The 15,978-nt window shown below is 39.0% G+C and overlaps 1 non-coding gene across 1 annotated transcript; it reads right to left on the bottom strand.

Annotated features, from left to right (window-relative positions):
• Positions 1-11,501: 11,501 nt before the first annotated feature.
• Positions 11,502-11,573, bottom strand: TRNAC-ACA (transfer RNA cysteine (anticodon ACA)). Its single transcript has one exon. It is a non-coding gene; the product is annotated as a tRNA-Cys (tRNA).
• Between the last annotated feature and the right edge of the window lie 4,405 nt (positions 11,574-15,978).

Below are 15,978 nucleotides of genomic sequence, written 5' to 3' on the forward strand. Positions count from 1 at the left end.
AGGAATGTCTTTGCTTTTTAACACTTGTCTAGGTTTGTCATAGATTTTCTGCCAAGAAGCAATTGTCCTCTAATTTCATGGCTGCAGTCACCATCCATAGTGATTTTACAGCCCAAGATAGCACTGAGATTCCATACTGTGATTCTAATCTCAGATCTCATCCACCTATAGACCTTTGTTCTTGCTCAGGCCACAGGATCAGTAAGACTGTTAAGAACCTTGAGATGTTCAGATATAAGACTAGTTCCAGGGATTTCCCTGGTGGTCCAGTGGTTAGGACTCCATACTTTCACTGTGCTGGCCCCATGTTCAATTCCTGGTCTTCGGCGAAGTAAGATCCCACAGGTTGTGCTGAGGCAAAAAAAAAAAAAAAAGACTAGTTCTTGCTTTCCTCCCCAGGTTGTAAGAAGAACCCTGAGTTAATCTTCAAACAATTGAGAACAGGGCTGACTGAATAATCAGAATTTGGCTAGGCCCCTTCCCAGATATCATTGCCTAAAAGAAAACTTGCAGGGCACTGCCTGCAGACTTTCAACTTGTTGTAATAGCCATCAGCAGGCAAGAGGTACTCTTCCAGGATGAGAGCCTCCAAAATACATCTTTCTAACACTGGCCCAGGCATGTGTAGCTCTGGCCTCCACTACAGCTCTACCATAAAGTTGCTGCCACCCTGGAAAAGGTACTGCTCCTCTTCCCACCTTGGAGAAATGGGTACTAGAATAGAGAGGACCTCCAAGGGACTGAGGACCCCAGGGTCTGGGCTTTTCATTCCCACTGGATGCTGAGATGCAAGCCCAGCTTCCCTTGAGTTTGGACCCACACAACTTAAGTGAGGACAGTCTAAACTGCTTGATGTCTCCATAGAGGGTGGAACAAATGGGATTTAAATAGTGAAAGTCTTTTATGACCCTTTAGAGTAAACAGAGAACCGTTTTTTCAGTTTTTTATGGCAGCTTGGAAACTTGGAGTGTTATCAGAATCATCTGGGGAGATAATAAAGTACACAGACACCCAGAATTATTAAGTAAGGAGAATTTTGGCCTTTGTATTTTTACCAAGTTCCCTAGGTGGTTCTGATACTGACCAGAGTTTGAGTTCCACTCAGGTGGTGCAGTGGTAAAGAATCTGCCTGCCAGTGCAGGAGATGCAAGAGACATGGGTTCAATTCCTGGATCGGGAAGATCGCCTGTAGTAGGAAATGGTAACCCATACCAGGGTTCATGGAAAATCCCATGGACAGAGGAGCCTCTTGGGCTATAGTTCATGGGGTTACAAAAGAGTCAGACATGACTTAGTGACTAAACAACAGTGCATAGTAGAAACTCCAAAATAAAATAAACAAACAAAAAATACTCTTCCCTCACATAGTTTATGTGTTTCAAGACTTTGGGGTTTCTTATGTCAATCAAATTTCCAAATGAATTTTCAGGCCTGCCATTCCAGTTCTATAAGGATTAGGTCATTAGCCAGTGTAGTCGCCCACTGACCATGCACCCTGAAGGACATTCAGGAAGCATTCTGTGCTTTGACTTGGGTCTAGATACTTAAGATGCATATCTAAAGAATAATTTCAATGCACTCAGGTTCTTATATCTTCCCATCCAAAGAAAAATACTAAAATTAACTTGGAATGTGTATTTTTTGTGATTGGCAGTATCTTTTGATGTTTGGGCTATGTTTTTTTTTTCCAGCAGGAAAAACTCATATATCCCAGCTCCTCCTCCCTTATCTCTTTGGAGCAGTTCCTCAGAAGTATCTGAGAGGCTGTCTCCTGGGCTATAGTTCTCAGTAAGGTCCCAGAATCAAACTTAACTCACAGCTTTGACACTGTGCACTTTTCTTTCAGTCGTCAGTTTTGGTGACCATGAAAGGATTCAGAGAAGGCTCTTCTCCTTGGACTGAACTCTATGAGGGTCGAGTCTTGGTACTAGCAGAGGCCCCTCATGCCTGGCTGCCTCTTTGGTGTGTCCAGACAATTTGGGTAAAACTCTCCTGGATCTTGGATCTCCCATTGTTGGCTGGTGATCCTGTTTTATTTGGTGGTGGATAAATTCCTCGCTGTGGGGAGTAGGTTTTGCTTGATCTTAGTTTCAGAAGAGAACCTGGGTTGCCTCAGTTGAAAAACGCTGAGTAGGTTTAGACTGAGTGATTAAGTAGGAGATTGGCCTGTTGATTTCCTGTTGAATTGGCTACTTTAATTGAGTTTGTCAGAATAAAAGTGGAAATGTTGCACAAGAGTTTTCAGCTCTGAAGAAGAAAAGGAGCATCTCCTCCTGGCCAGCAACGACTTTCTCAGGCAGTGAGAAACTTGTAGCAGTGGTGGAGGCAAGTCCTTATACCATGTAGCAGTCCTATCAGGAAACCCAGTTATTTAGTTTTAAAAAAAGAACTTGTTCCTCTGGGGAACCACATTTAAGAGCTGGCCACTGAATGATCTGAGCACCCACTGTGGTTTCAGACTGCCAGAGGGAAAAATCAAGACAGGTAAAAGAGCTGCAAGAACTCTACAGTGACACTTAGAGCAGTTAAGCTCACAGACAGCACATAATTAGTACATAATTAGTAGCAGATTTATCCTGACAAACTAACAAATAGGAAACAAAGTTTAAAAAAAAAAAAAAGGAGCAACAGATTGCCAGTTTCCAACTACCCATCCAACTAACACCCCTGCCCGGTTCATGTAAGTTACCTATGGAAATTATCCGTTCAAACACTTAATTCAGACAATTGTTATTCAGTCGCTCAGTTGTATCCAACTCTGTGATCCCATGGACTGCAGCATACCAGGCTTCCTTGTCCTTCACTATCTACTGGGGTTTGCTCAAACTCATGTCCATTGAGTCAATGATGCCATTCAACCATCTCATCTTCTGTAGGCCTCTTCTCCTCCTGCCCTCAATCTTTCCCAGCATCAGGGTCTTTTCCAATGAGTCAGTTCTTTGCACCAGGGGGCCAACGTATTGGAACTTCAGTTTCAGCATCAGTCCTTCCAATGAATATTCAGGACTGATTTCCTCTAGGATTGACTGGTTTGATCTCCTTGCTGTCCAAGGGGTTCTCAAGAGTCTTCTCCAGCACCACAGTTTGAAAGAATCAATTCTTTGGTGCTCAGCCTTCTTTATGGTCCAACTCTCTTCACTTGTTAAAGAAACTGAAATATATCTGTATATGCTAACATGTAGGCATGTTCAGGAAATATTATTGTGAAATATGAAATGCTCAACACATTAAATATATCATTTTTCTAAAAATAAGAAAGAAACCACATATACACAGAACCACAGACTAACACGGGCAAACACAGAAAATACACATACAAACATACACACTGTTATGGTTTGAATGTTTGTATCCCTCTGAAATTCATATATTAAAATACTAATGCCCAATGTGATGATACTAGCATATATGGCCTTTAGGAGATTGCCGGGAGCCAACACACGAGACCCTACCCCTAAAAAGGCCATAGGGGAGAAAACCTGATGGGCAAGGCGGATCAGGTTTTCAGGGGTTTCGAAAAAGTCACCTCACGAGACTCTACCCCTAACAAGGCCGTAAGGGAGAAAACCTGATGGGCAAGGCGGATCAGGTTTTCAGGGGTTTTCGAAAAGGCCAGCTCACGAGATCCCACCCATGACAAGGTCACGAGGAGAAAGCCTGACAGGCAAGGCAGATCAGGTTTTCAGGGATTTCGAAAAGCTGCTCCCGGTGCTCACCTTAAAGATGATATCTGTCTCTCTGATGCCTGCCTCAGTGGACTACTCCCTAATTTCTCTGACATAGGCAGGAAGGCCTTCCCCGATCTCTTCCCAAATAAGAATCAATTTAGAACTTTAATCAATAAGTTTCCCAGGTGGTGGTATTTTATGAGATTATTCAGGGTGAAAGGAGTGTTTTAATTTAAACTCCTTTGCTGGTAGTTATAGGTGGTTATTGGGTTAAGATTTGCTATGTTTTGCTTGTTGTGTTTTTGCTTTTAATGTGCTAAGGTTGTGTTATAGAAACCATTGTTAATATAGTTAAAGATCTAGAGAAATAAGGACTTAGCCCTAGTGTGGTAACAATGAGATGGTTGTTAATTGTCAGTCAGGAGTGCTAGGCAGAAGCTGCCTCACCAAAGTCGCAGAGTCAGTATGGGGTAAACTTCTTAGATAAACGCAACTGACAACTTTTGCAGAAAGATTAATTTTTGTATTAACAAGAATATAATTCTACTCTGTACTATTTCCCTATGACACTGTTACCTTTCAGTTAAGGTCACCATAAAAACAAGAAATAGGTTTACATTCACCTGACCTGCAAAAATGTTAATAGGCCCCAAGGCCAGAAGATAATGTACAAGACCCTCATAAACAAAGAAGTATGCAGAAAACACCCTGGTTTCATGAAGGACAAGGTGATGTAATGTTAAACTATCTTCCCCTTAGAAATGTACTAACTTAGGGTATAAAAGCTATGGTAAAAAATAAAGCATTGCCAGACTCTTCCAGACTCTCTGCACCCCCGTCTGGTCATTCTCTCTCTCTCTCTCTTTTTCTCTCTCTCTCCCTCGCAGACTTGGCCCTATCAAGGCTAGTCTCACGTGTCTTCTATCTCTCGCCAACGCCATTCATCCTGAGGGTACCCCCTGGATCCTGCTGGGGCTGGACCCCCGGCAGGAGATGATTAGGTTATGAGGGTGGAGGCTTCATGAATGAGATTAATACTTTTGGAAAAGTAACCCAAGACAAAATGAGAAATTGCAATCCACAAGAACGTCCTCACTTGACCAAGCTACTACTCTGATCTTGGTCTTCCGGACTCTAGAATTATGAGAAATAAAATTCTATTATTATAAGCCACCTCATCTGTGGAATTTCATGTAGCAGAGTGAATGAACAAAGACATACACATTATATCTATGTTTGTATATGCTCAAAAAGGTCTGAAAGAATTTATAATAGTTCCTCCTATACTGTAGAAGTATAAGTGGAGACCTATGGGTGGAAACAGGGGTTGGAATTTTGTTTTAATTTTAAATGTTTTCATTTTCAAAGACATATATGCTATTTTTGCAGCAAAAATCAAATATTTTGAAAGAATATGTTAAGAATGAAAGCGAAAGTGTGAGTGGCTCAGTCCTGTCCAACTCTTTGTGACTCCATGGACTGTAGCCCACCAGGCTCTTCTATCCATGGAATTCTCCAGGCAAGAATAGTGGGTAGCCATTCCCTTCTCCAGGGTATCTTCCCAACCTAGGGATCGAACTTGGGTCTCTCGCATTGCAAGCAGATTTTTTACCATATGAGCTAGGGTATTATAGGCCAATATCTTTGATGAATATAGATGCATAATGTCTCAATAAAATATTGGCAAACTCAGTCCAATAACACATAAAAAATATCATGCACCTAACCAAGTTGGAGTCATCCCAGGGTCACAAGGATGGTTCAATATACACAAATCAATTGTTGTGATGTACCACATTAAAAAAAAAATGACAAAAACCACATGATAATCTCAATAGATGCAGTAAAAGCATTTGCTAAAAATTCAACATCCATTCATGATAAAAACTCTTACCAAAGTGGGTAGACAGGGAACATATCTCAACATAATAAAAGCTATTTATGACAAACCCACAACAAATATAATACTCAGTAGTGAAAAACTGAAAACCTTCCTACTAAAATCTGGAGCCAAAGATGCCCACTCTCACCACTTCTATTCAACATAGTATCTGAAGTCCTAGCCACAGCAATCAGGCAAGAAAAAGAAATAAAATGTATCAAATAGGAAGAGAAGAGGTAAAATTGTTTTTATATGCAGATGACATGATACCACATATGGAAAACCCTAAAGACTCCACTCAAAAGTTACTAGAAAGGATAAATGAATTCAGCGAAGTAGTAGGATACAAAATTAACATACAGAAATCTGTTGTATTTCTTTACACTAACAATAAAATATCAAAAAGGAATGTAAAAAAGAAAACAGACCCTTTTAAAATTCATAAAAAAAATACTTAGGAATAAAACTGACCAAGGAGATAAAAGGCTTATATGTTAAGAACTATAAAACATTAATAAAGGAAATCAAAGATGATTCAAGGAAATGGATGGAAGGATATCCCATGTTCTTGGATTTGAAGAATTAATATTGTTAAAATGGACATACTACTTAAAGCAATCTAAAGATTTAATGTGATCCCTATCAAATTACCCATGACATTTTTCACAGAACTAAAAGAAACAATCCTAAAATTTACATGGAACCATAAAGGACCTAAAATTGCCAAAGCAATCCTGAGGAGAAAGAACAAAGCAGGAGGCATAATCCCCCCAAACTTTAGATAATACCCAAAGCTACAGTAATCAAAACAACATGATATTGGTGCAAAAAACAGATCTATGGGTCAATGGGACAGAACAGAGAGTCCAGAAATAAACCCACACATCTCGAGTCATTTAATTTTTGACAGAGGAGGCAAGAATATATAATGGAGAAAAGACAGTCTCTTTAGCAAGTGATGTTGGGAAAGGTGGACAGCCACACATAAATTAATGAAGTTAGAACACACCGTCATGCCATACACAAAAACAAACTCAAAAAGGCTTAAAGACTTAAATATAAGACATTATGCCATAAAACTCTAGAACATAAGTAAAATATTCTCTGACATAAATTATACCGATGTTTTCTTAAGCCTCTCTCCCAAGGCAATAGAGATTAAAGGTAAAAATAAACAAATGGGACCTAACCAAACTTACAAACTTTTGCAAAGCAAAGAAAAACATAAACAAATGAAAAGATAACCTAGGAGAAAATATTTGGGAAAAAATATTTGCAAATGATGTGACTGACAAACGCTTAATTTACAAATTTCCAAACAGCTCATACAACTCACTAACAAAAAGACCAAGTGACCCAATCAAAAAATGGGCAGAATATCTAAATAGACATTTCTCCAAAGAAGACATACAGATGGCCAACAGGCATATCTGGAACAAGGTCTGACACTCAGACTTAAAGTGTTGAATGAATAAGTCTGGAGGACTCCAGTTACTCATAAGCTTTGAGAAACTCTCTTCTGTTACATCATCAATTCATCATCTTCTGGAATTTTAATACTAGATGGAGACTGAGCCATCATGCCTTGCAAACCGCTTCAGCGGAAAACATGTAGGAAAGCACAGTGCCTAGCCCTCAGCAAACGTTTGCTGTATAAATGAAGGAAGCAACAGAAGTTCTCTACATTTATGAAGACTTCTCCTAGCTTTTGTCTCCTCCTCTCAGATGTCAAATACTCACAAGTATGTAAATTCAAATCAGGCACAGACAGACAAGGAAGTCTAAATAGCCAATAAACATATGAAGAGATGATCAACTGTACCGAAACAATGAAATGAATTTTCTTTTTCTTAAAAGTCAGATTGGTAAGCATAAAAGGTAAAACACAAAAGAGGTTTAACAATAGCAGGTGCTGGCAAAGGTGTGAGGAAAGAAGTCCTTTCATACTCTATTCAGTTCAGTTTAGTTGCTCAGTTGTGTCTGACTCTTTGCGACCCCATGAACCACAGCATGCAAAGACTCCCTGTCCAACACCAACTCCTGGAGCCTATCCAAACTCATGTCCACTGAGTTGGTGATGCCATCCAACCATCTCATCCTCTGTCGTCCCCTTCTCCTCCTGCTCTCAATCTTTCCCAGCATCAGGGTCTTTTCAAATGAGTCAGTTCTTCGCATGAGGTGGCCAAAGTATTGGAGTTTCAGCTTCAGCATCAGTCCTTCCAATGAACACCCAGGACTGATCTCCTTTAGGATGGACTGGTTGGATCTCCTTGCAGTCAGTCCAAGGGACTCTCAGGAGTGTTCTCCAACACCACAGTTCAAAAGCATCAAATCTTCAGCACTGTTTTCTTTATAGTCCAACTCTCACATCCATACATGACTACTGGAAAAACCATAGCCTTGACTAGATGGACCTTTGTTGACAAAGTAATGTCTCTGCTTTTTAATATGCTGTCTAAGTTGGTCACAACTTTCCTTCCAAGGAGTAAGTGTCTTTCAATTTTAATGGCTGCAATCACCATCTACAGTGATTTTGGAGCCCCCCAAAATAAAGTCAGCCACTGTTTCCACTGTTTCCCCATCTATTTGCCATGAAGTGATGGGACCGGATGCCATGATCTTAGTTTTCTGAATGTTGAGCTTTAAGCCAACTTTTTCACTCTCTTCTTTCACTTTCATCAAGAGGCTCTTCAGTTCTTCACTTTCTGCCATAAGGGTGGTGTCATCTGCTTATCTGAGGTTATTGACGTTTCTCCCTGCAATCTTGATTCCAGCTTGTGCTTGATCCAGTCCAGCGTTTCTCATGATGTACTCTGCATATAAGTTAAATAAGCAGGGTGACAATATACAGCCTTGATGTACTCCTTTTCCTATTTGGAACCAGTCTGTTGTTCCATGTCCAGTTTTAACTGTTGCTTGCTGACCTGCATACAGGTTTCTCAAGAGGCAGGTCAGGTGGTCTGGTATTCCCAGCTCTTGAAGAATTTTCCACAGTTTATTGTGATCCACTCAATCAAAGGTTTTGGCATAGTCAATAAAGCAGAAATAGATGTTTTTCTAGAACTCCCTTGCTTTTTTGATGATCCAGCGGATGTTGGCAATTTGATCTCTGGTTCCTTTGCCTTTTCTAAATCCAGCTTGAACATCTGGAAGTTCACAGTTCATGTATTGCTGAAGCCTGGCTTGGAGAATTTTGAGCATTACTTTACTAGCATGTGAGATGAGTGCAATTGTGCAGTAGTTTGAGCATTCTTTGGCATTGCCTTTCTTTGGGACTGGGGTGAAAACTGACCTTTTCTAGTCCTGTGGCCACTGCTAAGTTTTCCAGATTTGCTGACATATTGAGTGTGGCACTTTCACAGCATCATCTTTTAGGATTTGAAATAGCTCAACTGGAATTCCATCACCTCCACTAGCTTTGTTCGTAGTGATGCTTCCTAAGGCCCACTTGACATCACATTCCAGGATGTCTGGGTCTAGGTGAGTGATCACACCATCGTAATTAACTGGGTCATGAAGATCTTTTTTGCATAGTTCTTCTGTGTATTCTTGCCACCTCTTCTTAATATCTTCTGCTTCTGTTAGGTCCCTACCATTTCTGTCCTTTATTGAACCCATCTTTGCATGAAATGTCCCCTTGGTATCTCTAATTTTCTTGAAGAGATTGCTAGTCTTTCCCATTCTATTGTTTTCCTCTATTTCTTTGCATTGATCACTGAGAAAGGCTTTCTCTCTACTATTCTTTGGAACGCTGCATTCAAATGGGTATATCTTTCCTTTTCTCCTTTTCTTTTGGCTTCTCTTCTTTTCACAGCTATTTGTAAGGCCTCCTAAGACAGCCATTTTGCTTTTTTGCATTTCTTTTTCTTGGGGATGGTCTTGATCCCTGTGTCCTGTACAGTGTCACGAACTTCTGTTCATAGTTCATCAGGCTCTCTGTCCATAGTCTATCAGATCTAGTCCCTTAAATCTATTTGTCACTTCCACTGTATTCATAAGGGATTTGATTTAGGTCATACCTGAATGGTTTAGTGGTTTTCCCCACTTTCTTCAATTTAAGTCTGAATTTGGCAATAAGGAGTTCATGATCTGAGCCATAGTTGGCTCCTGGTCTTTTTTTTTTTTTTTTTTTGCTGACTGTATAGAGCTTCTCCATCTTTGGTTGCAAAGAATATAATCAATCCGAGTTCGGTGTTGACCATCTGGTGATGTCCTTGTATACAGTCTTCTCTTGTGCTGTTGGAAGAGGGTGTTTGCTGTGACCAGTGCGTTCTCTTGGCAAAACTTCATTAGCCTTTGCCCCGCTTCATTCTGTACTCCAAGGCCAAATTTGCCTGTTACTCCAGGTGTTTCCTGACTTCCTACTTTTGCATTCCAGTCCCCAATAATGAAAAGGATATCTTTTTTGGCTGTTATTTCTAAAAGGTCTTGTAGGTCTTCATAGAACCGTTCAACTTCAGCTTCTTCAGTGTTACTGGTCAGGGCATAGACTTGAATTACCGTGATATTGAATGGTTTTCCTTGGAAATGAACAGAGACCATTCTGTCATTTTTGAGATTGCATCCAAGTACTGCATTTTGGACTGTTTTGTTGACTATTAAACATACATTTACAAAACCACTTTGGAGGACAATGCAGCAGTAAATTTTTTTTCAATCACTCAGAAATTCGAGTGTCAAAGATTGAGTTAATCATGTTTTCAGAAAACTCTTATTCTGCCATCATGGGTCCATGCAAGGTCCTACCTGGGCTTACTCACTCATCTTACCCCTTTATTTAGACAAGTGTTTTGAACTGAGGGCAGTTTTGCACCTCCTAGGAATGTCTGGCAACGTCTACAGACATTTTTGCTTATCACAATTGCTACTAGCATCTAGCGAGTAGAGGTCAGGGAGACTGCTAAACATCATACAATGCACACAACAGTTCCCCACAACAAAGAATTATACAGCCCAAGATAACAATAATGTAGAAGTAGAGAAATGCTGATTTATACCATTCCTTTCCTCACCATAAACAACAATTCTGATTAATTTACTGTATACTGTTTCATACTTACTCTTCTAATGTCTGTATTGTTGCTTTGTTTCTGTGTATGCTAAATGTAAATGGTATTATGTGAAAATCTCATTCTGTTTCCTGCTTTTTAAAGTTAGCCTCTATTTTTATACTTCATTGACACTCCTAGGTTCACAGATGCTGTTAAAACTAAGAACAGATGTGCCTATTGGCCCGGCTACTCCACTCCTTGTGATTGATGTACCTTGAAGAACCCTCCCTATGCTTCCTAAGAATGCATATGCAATAATATTCTTTGTAGCACTGTTTGTAATAGCAGAATATTGTAAACAAATGTTTTAGAAACACAAGTTTGATTAAATATGACATCTGTACTTTCTCACTCAATATCAGCTTTCCTGAGGCCAGTATCTGATTTGGATTTCTTCTAAGTGGTGAGCTGTCCTGTGTACTGTAGGATGTTTAGCAGCATTTCTAGCCTCTACCCTCTAGGTGCCAGTAGTACCATAAAACCTAGCTGTGATCATCAAACAATGTCTCCAGTCATTGTCAAATGTTCCCCCGGGGAAGCGAGTAAGGAATGCCTCCAGTTGAGAACCACTGCTGTAAGAAGAAGGAAGGTAAATATATAAATTTGAGGGACTTTTCATGGAAGAATGACAATCATTCCTTATATTGATATAGAACTTGGGAGATTTTCTATAATCTGGTTTTCTAAAAATGATATCCAATGTATACAAATAAAAAATATACATTAGCAAATAGGAAATGAAAATATTTACAACTCTACTGAAGTGAAGTGAAGTGAAGTGGCTCAGTCATGTCTGACTCTTTGCGACCCCACAGACTGTAGCCTACCATGTTCCTCCATCCATGGGGTTTTCCAGGCAAGAGTACTGGAGTGGGTTGCCATTTCCTTCTCCAGAGGATCTTCCCAACCCAGGGATCGAACCTGGGTCTCCTGCATTGTAGGCAGATGCTTTACCATCTGAGCCAGCAGGGAAGTCCAACCCTACTACCTAAGATCAACTGTTATCTCCTCTTCTAGACATACAAAATACACATAAACACTCTCACACACATTCATTTTTTTTTTTTTTTACAAATAATACTGCATAAAACCTATTTTCCTACTACCTGCCATTCTTAATTAATATGTCATTAGTAGTTCTGGATGTTACACTACAGCATTTTAAAGTCTAAAGGGAAACAGAACAGAAATTGACCCCATTTTAGAATGAAGTCATTGAGGTTTAGGAAAGTTAAAAAAAAACCTCCAGTTAACAATAATAATAATCTGTTTTATTATCAGCTCCAACTATCAACAAAGATTAAGGAAAAAAACATTCAAGAAGCTAGGGCATAGTCTTATTTTTTTTAAGCCTTACTTTTATGCAAAGGAATTAAGACTCTATATCCAATAACATTACATAACACTTTATAGAAGACAAGTGTGTGCTGATCTTCTTGGGTTTTCTTCTGATCAGTGGTGTATTACTCCTGGTATATGTGGAGGTTGAGAACAGGAGAGGGGAAATCCTGCTTTTACTGTGACCGAGACACAATGAACAGGGCCGCCCTCTCGTGGTGCTTCAACATCACCATCCTGCTTGAAGCAAGACAGCTTCTTACTTTGGCCTCAGCTACTTTTTGAGTCAGTAAATTCATGTTCCTGAAGGTGTTCAAGCTCTTAAGTCCAACTCTAAAATGTTATGAATGTTTTTAACTCAAGGCTCCCAGATGACAAGCTTCTAGAATTCTTAGGTTCTATGACTTTAGTGGAGAATCTTGAGGTTGTTATCCTGATGTCCTCTACAAAAGACTGATATCACAGACAAATATCTATACATGTATGTAAGTGTGCGTATGTATGCATCTCACATCTTCTATATCCATTTATCTGTTGATGGACGCTTAGGTTGCTTCCGTACTTTAGCAATTATAAATAATGCTGCAATGAACACTGGGATGCATATAGTTTTTCTAATTCATGCTTTTGATTTTTCTGGATATATACCCAGGAGTGGAATTCTTGGGTCATACAGTAGTTCTACTTTTAGTTTTTTGAGAAACCTCCATACTGTTTCCCATAGTGGCTGCACCAATTTACATTCCCACCAACAAATGTACGAAGGTTTGCTTTCCCCCACGTCCTGTATGGCTGCTTTTGAGTTATAATGGCACAGTTAAGTAGCTGCAACAGAGGCTGTATGGACTGAAAGGCTACAATACTTGCTATCTGGCCCTTTAAAAAAAGTTTGATAACACCTGGTTTACAGCAAAAATAGCAGCAATGTATCAGGGTTTATAGTGTACATAAAAATAAACATATGACAAAAATGGCTCAAAGACAGAAGGGAGGATTTGGTAGTATACTATTGTAAGGTTCTTATACTACATATGAAATGGTATATTATTATTTGAGTGTAATCCATGATTAATTAAAGATGTGTATTACAAACCACTGGGCAACTACTAAAAGAGGTATACAAAACAAAACAGACTCTTAATAAATACTCAAATAACCCAAGATAGAGCAGAAAGAAGAAAAGGCAAATAAAAAAACAGATGAAACAAATAGAAAACAATTATCAAAATGTTAGATTTTAGTCCAACCATATCAATAATCACATTAAATATAAATGCACAGATTAAAAGACAGAGGTAGTCAAACTGGATATAAAAGCAAGATTCAACTAAATGCTCCCTACAAGAAGCCCACTTAAATTATAAAAACATATATATATCTGTTAAAATTAAGGGATAAAATGTACTTCATGCAAACGCTAATTTAAAGAAATCTGGAGTGATTGATAGATAAAGTAGACACCTATTAGATAAAGTAGACTCTGAAACAAAGAATCCTGTCAGAGATAGAGAGACATTTTGCAGTGTTTAACAAGATCAACTCATCAAGACAAATCTAAATAATGTAAATGTGCATGCATCTAACAACAAGGCAAAAACTGATACATTTAAAAGAAGAAACAGATAAATTTACAAGTATATTTGTAGACTTCAATATTCCCCTCCACTCCAGTAATCAATAGAATAGGTGAAAAATCAGTCAGGATATACTAGACTTGAACAACACTATCAATCAACAGCCTACTTAACATTTATAGTACGTTTCATCGAATGCCATCTAATGTTACATCTAGTTGTTTTCAAGTACACATGCACACACCAAGATAAACCATATTTTGGGCCACAAAGCAAACCCACAGATTCATAAGTATTTAAATCATGCAAAAAGAATGCTCTCTGACAAAAATGGAATTAAAGTATAAATCAATAACAGAAAGATGTCTGGAAACCTACCAAATGTCTGAAAATTAAACAACACATTTCTAAATAAGCCATGCATGAAAGAGACAGTTGTAACGATAATTAAAAAATATTTTGGACTGAATGAAAAGAAAGCACGACATCAAAATGTGTGGGATACAATTAAATCAGGGTTTATACCAGGCTCAGTGGTAAAGAATTTGCCTGACAATGTAGGAGACATGGATTTGATCCCTGATCTGGGAAGATTCCACATGCTGTGGAGCAACTAAGCCCATGCACCACAACTGTTAAGCCTGTGCTCTAAAGCCTGGGAGCTGAAACTATCCAGCCCACGTGCCACAACTACTGAAGCTCACAGGCCCTGGAGCCTGTGCTCTGCAACAAGAGAAGCCACTGCATGAGAAGCTTGCGCACCACAGCTGGAGAGCAGCCCAAGCAACAGTGAAGACCCAGCACAGCCATAAATAAATACATAAAATTATTTAAAGAATGAAATATAATGTGAGTCATAAATGTGCAAGTCACATATGTATTTTAATTTGTCTAGTATCCACATTGAAAGCAGCAAAAAGAAAATAGGTAGAATTAATTTTAAGTACTTTACTCAACATGATATATCCAAAATATTACTATTTCACATGTAACAATATAAAAATTATTAATGAGATATTTTATACTTTTATACTGAATTCTCAAAATCTGGTGTTCATTTTACTCTATGGCACATCTAAATTCAGAGTAATCACCTTTCACATACTTAGTAACCACATTTGACTACTCTATTAATGCAGGCTTGGAGGACACTTTATAGCTTTGAATGCTTATATCAGAAAAGAAGGTAAGCCTCTAATCAATGATCTAAGCTTCCATGTCAAGAAAATTTAAAAAATTTCACCCAAAGTAAGCTGAAAGAAAGAAAAAATACACATAAGAGGAGAAATCCATGAAATTGAAAACAGAAAACCAATCAATGAAACCACAAGTTAGTTGTTTCAAAAAAATCAATAAAAGTGATAGGACTTCTCTGATGGTTAAGAATCCACCTGCCAATGAAGGGGACATGGGTTCAAAGGGGATCTTTGGTCCAAGTAGATCTCATATGCTGTGGAGAAACTAAGCCTGTGTACCACAACTACTCAGCCTGTGTTCTGTATCTCCTGAAACCTGAGCTCCTAGAGCCCGTGTTCTGCAACAGGAGTAGCCCCTGTTTGCCAGAACTAGAGAAAGCCAGTGCACAGCAACAAAGACCTAGCAAGGCCAAAAATAAATAATTCATTTTAAAAATAAAATGATAAAGTTCTATCCAGGCTGATCATGTCTGCACATAATTCCAGAAGCTTCATAGATCGTTGTTCAGGTTCTCAGATTAAGCCTTTTAAAAACAGAGGGCTCAGTATTGAATTCAGTTTCCATCCTGCTCTCGAACTTTCACTATTTTTAGTGCTTGAAGATATTATGATTATTTCTTTAAGTTGACTAATGTCAAATCTGATTCCCTGGTTTCTTACAGTTACTCTTACCTGGGAACGCCTGTGTTATCTGGATAGTGGTGTTTACTTTCTGTGTATATCTGTTGCTATTAACAACCCCCATCAATTCTCTCTTCTTTCGGTGTAGAACCCCATTTTTAATTTACAGTATCATCCTTCTCTTACTGCATCAGTATGTTGGTGGCATTGTCAGTCAGAATGCCCCAACCTTCCTTGCCCAGTGGATGAGCATGTGTGATTGGACTGACTCTCCATAGAATCTGCATCTTGAGCAGAAAGCCCAAGGACAGAAAACAGGTGGAGGAAACTTATCTTAGAGACAGAGTCTCTTCATTCCTCTGACTTCAATCATAGGCTCCACCTAATTTCTGAATTTTTAAAGATCTGCTTCTTTGACTCTGGAGCTACCCTCAAACCACTTTGTTTTAGCGTAAGTTGGCCAGAGTTGTATTCTGCTGCTTTCCAACAAAGAACCTAACTGACTGATGAGATCTTAGATTCAGCTTAATTCTGAAAAGACGTGCTCTGCCTGGAATTTCCCTAGGGACAGCCTGGTGACCTGACCCCGTGGAATTTTCCTAGAGATGTCTGGAGCCTGGTGGAGAGACAGGAGAGAAGCAGGACTGC

This window comes from Dama dama, chromosome 9 (genome assembly GCF_033118175.1).
Source record: "Dama dama isolate Ldn47 chromosome 9, ASM3311817v1, whole genome shotgun sequence".
Taxonomy (NCBI): Eukaryota; Metazoa; Chordata; class Mammalia; order Artiodactyla; family Cervidae; genus Dama; species Dama dama.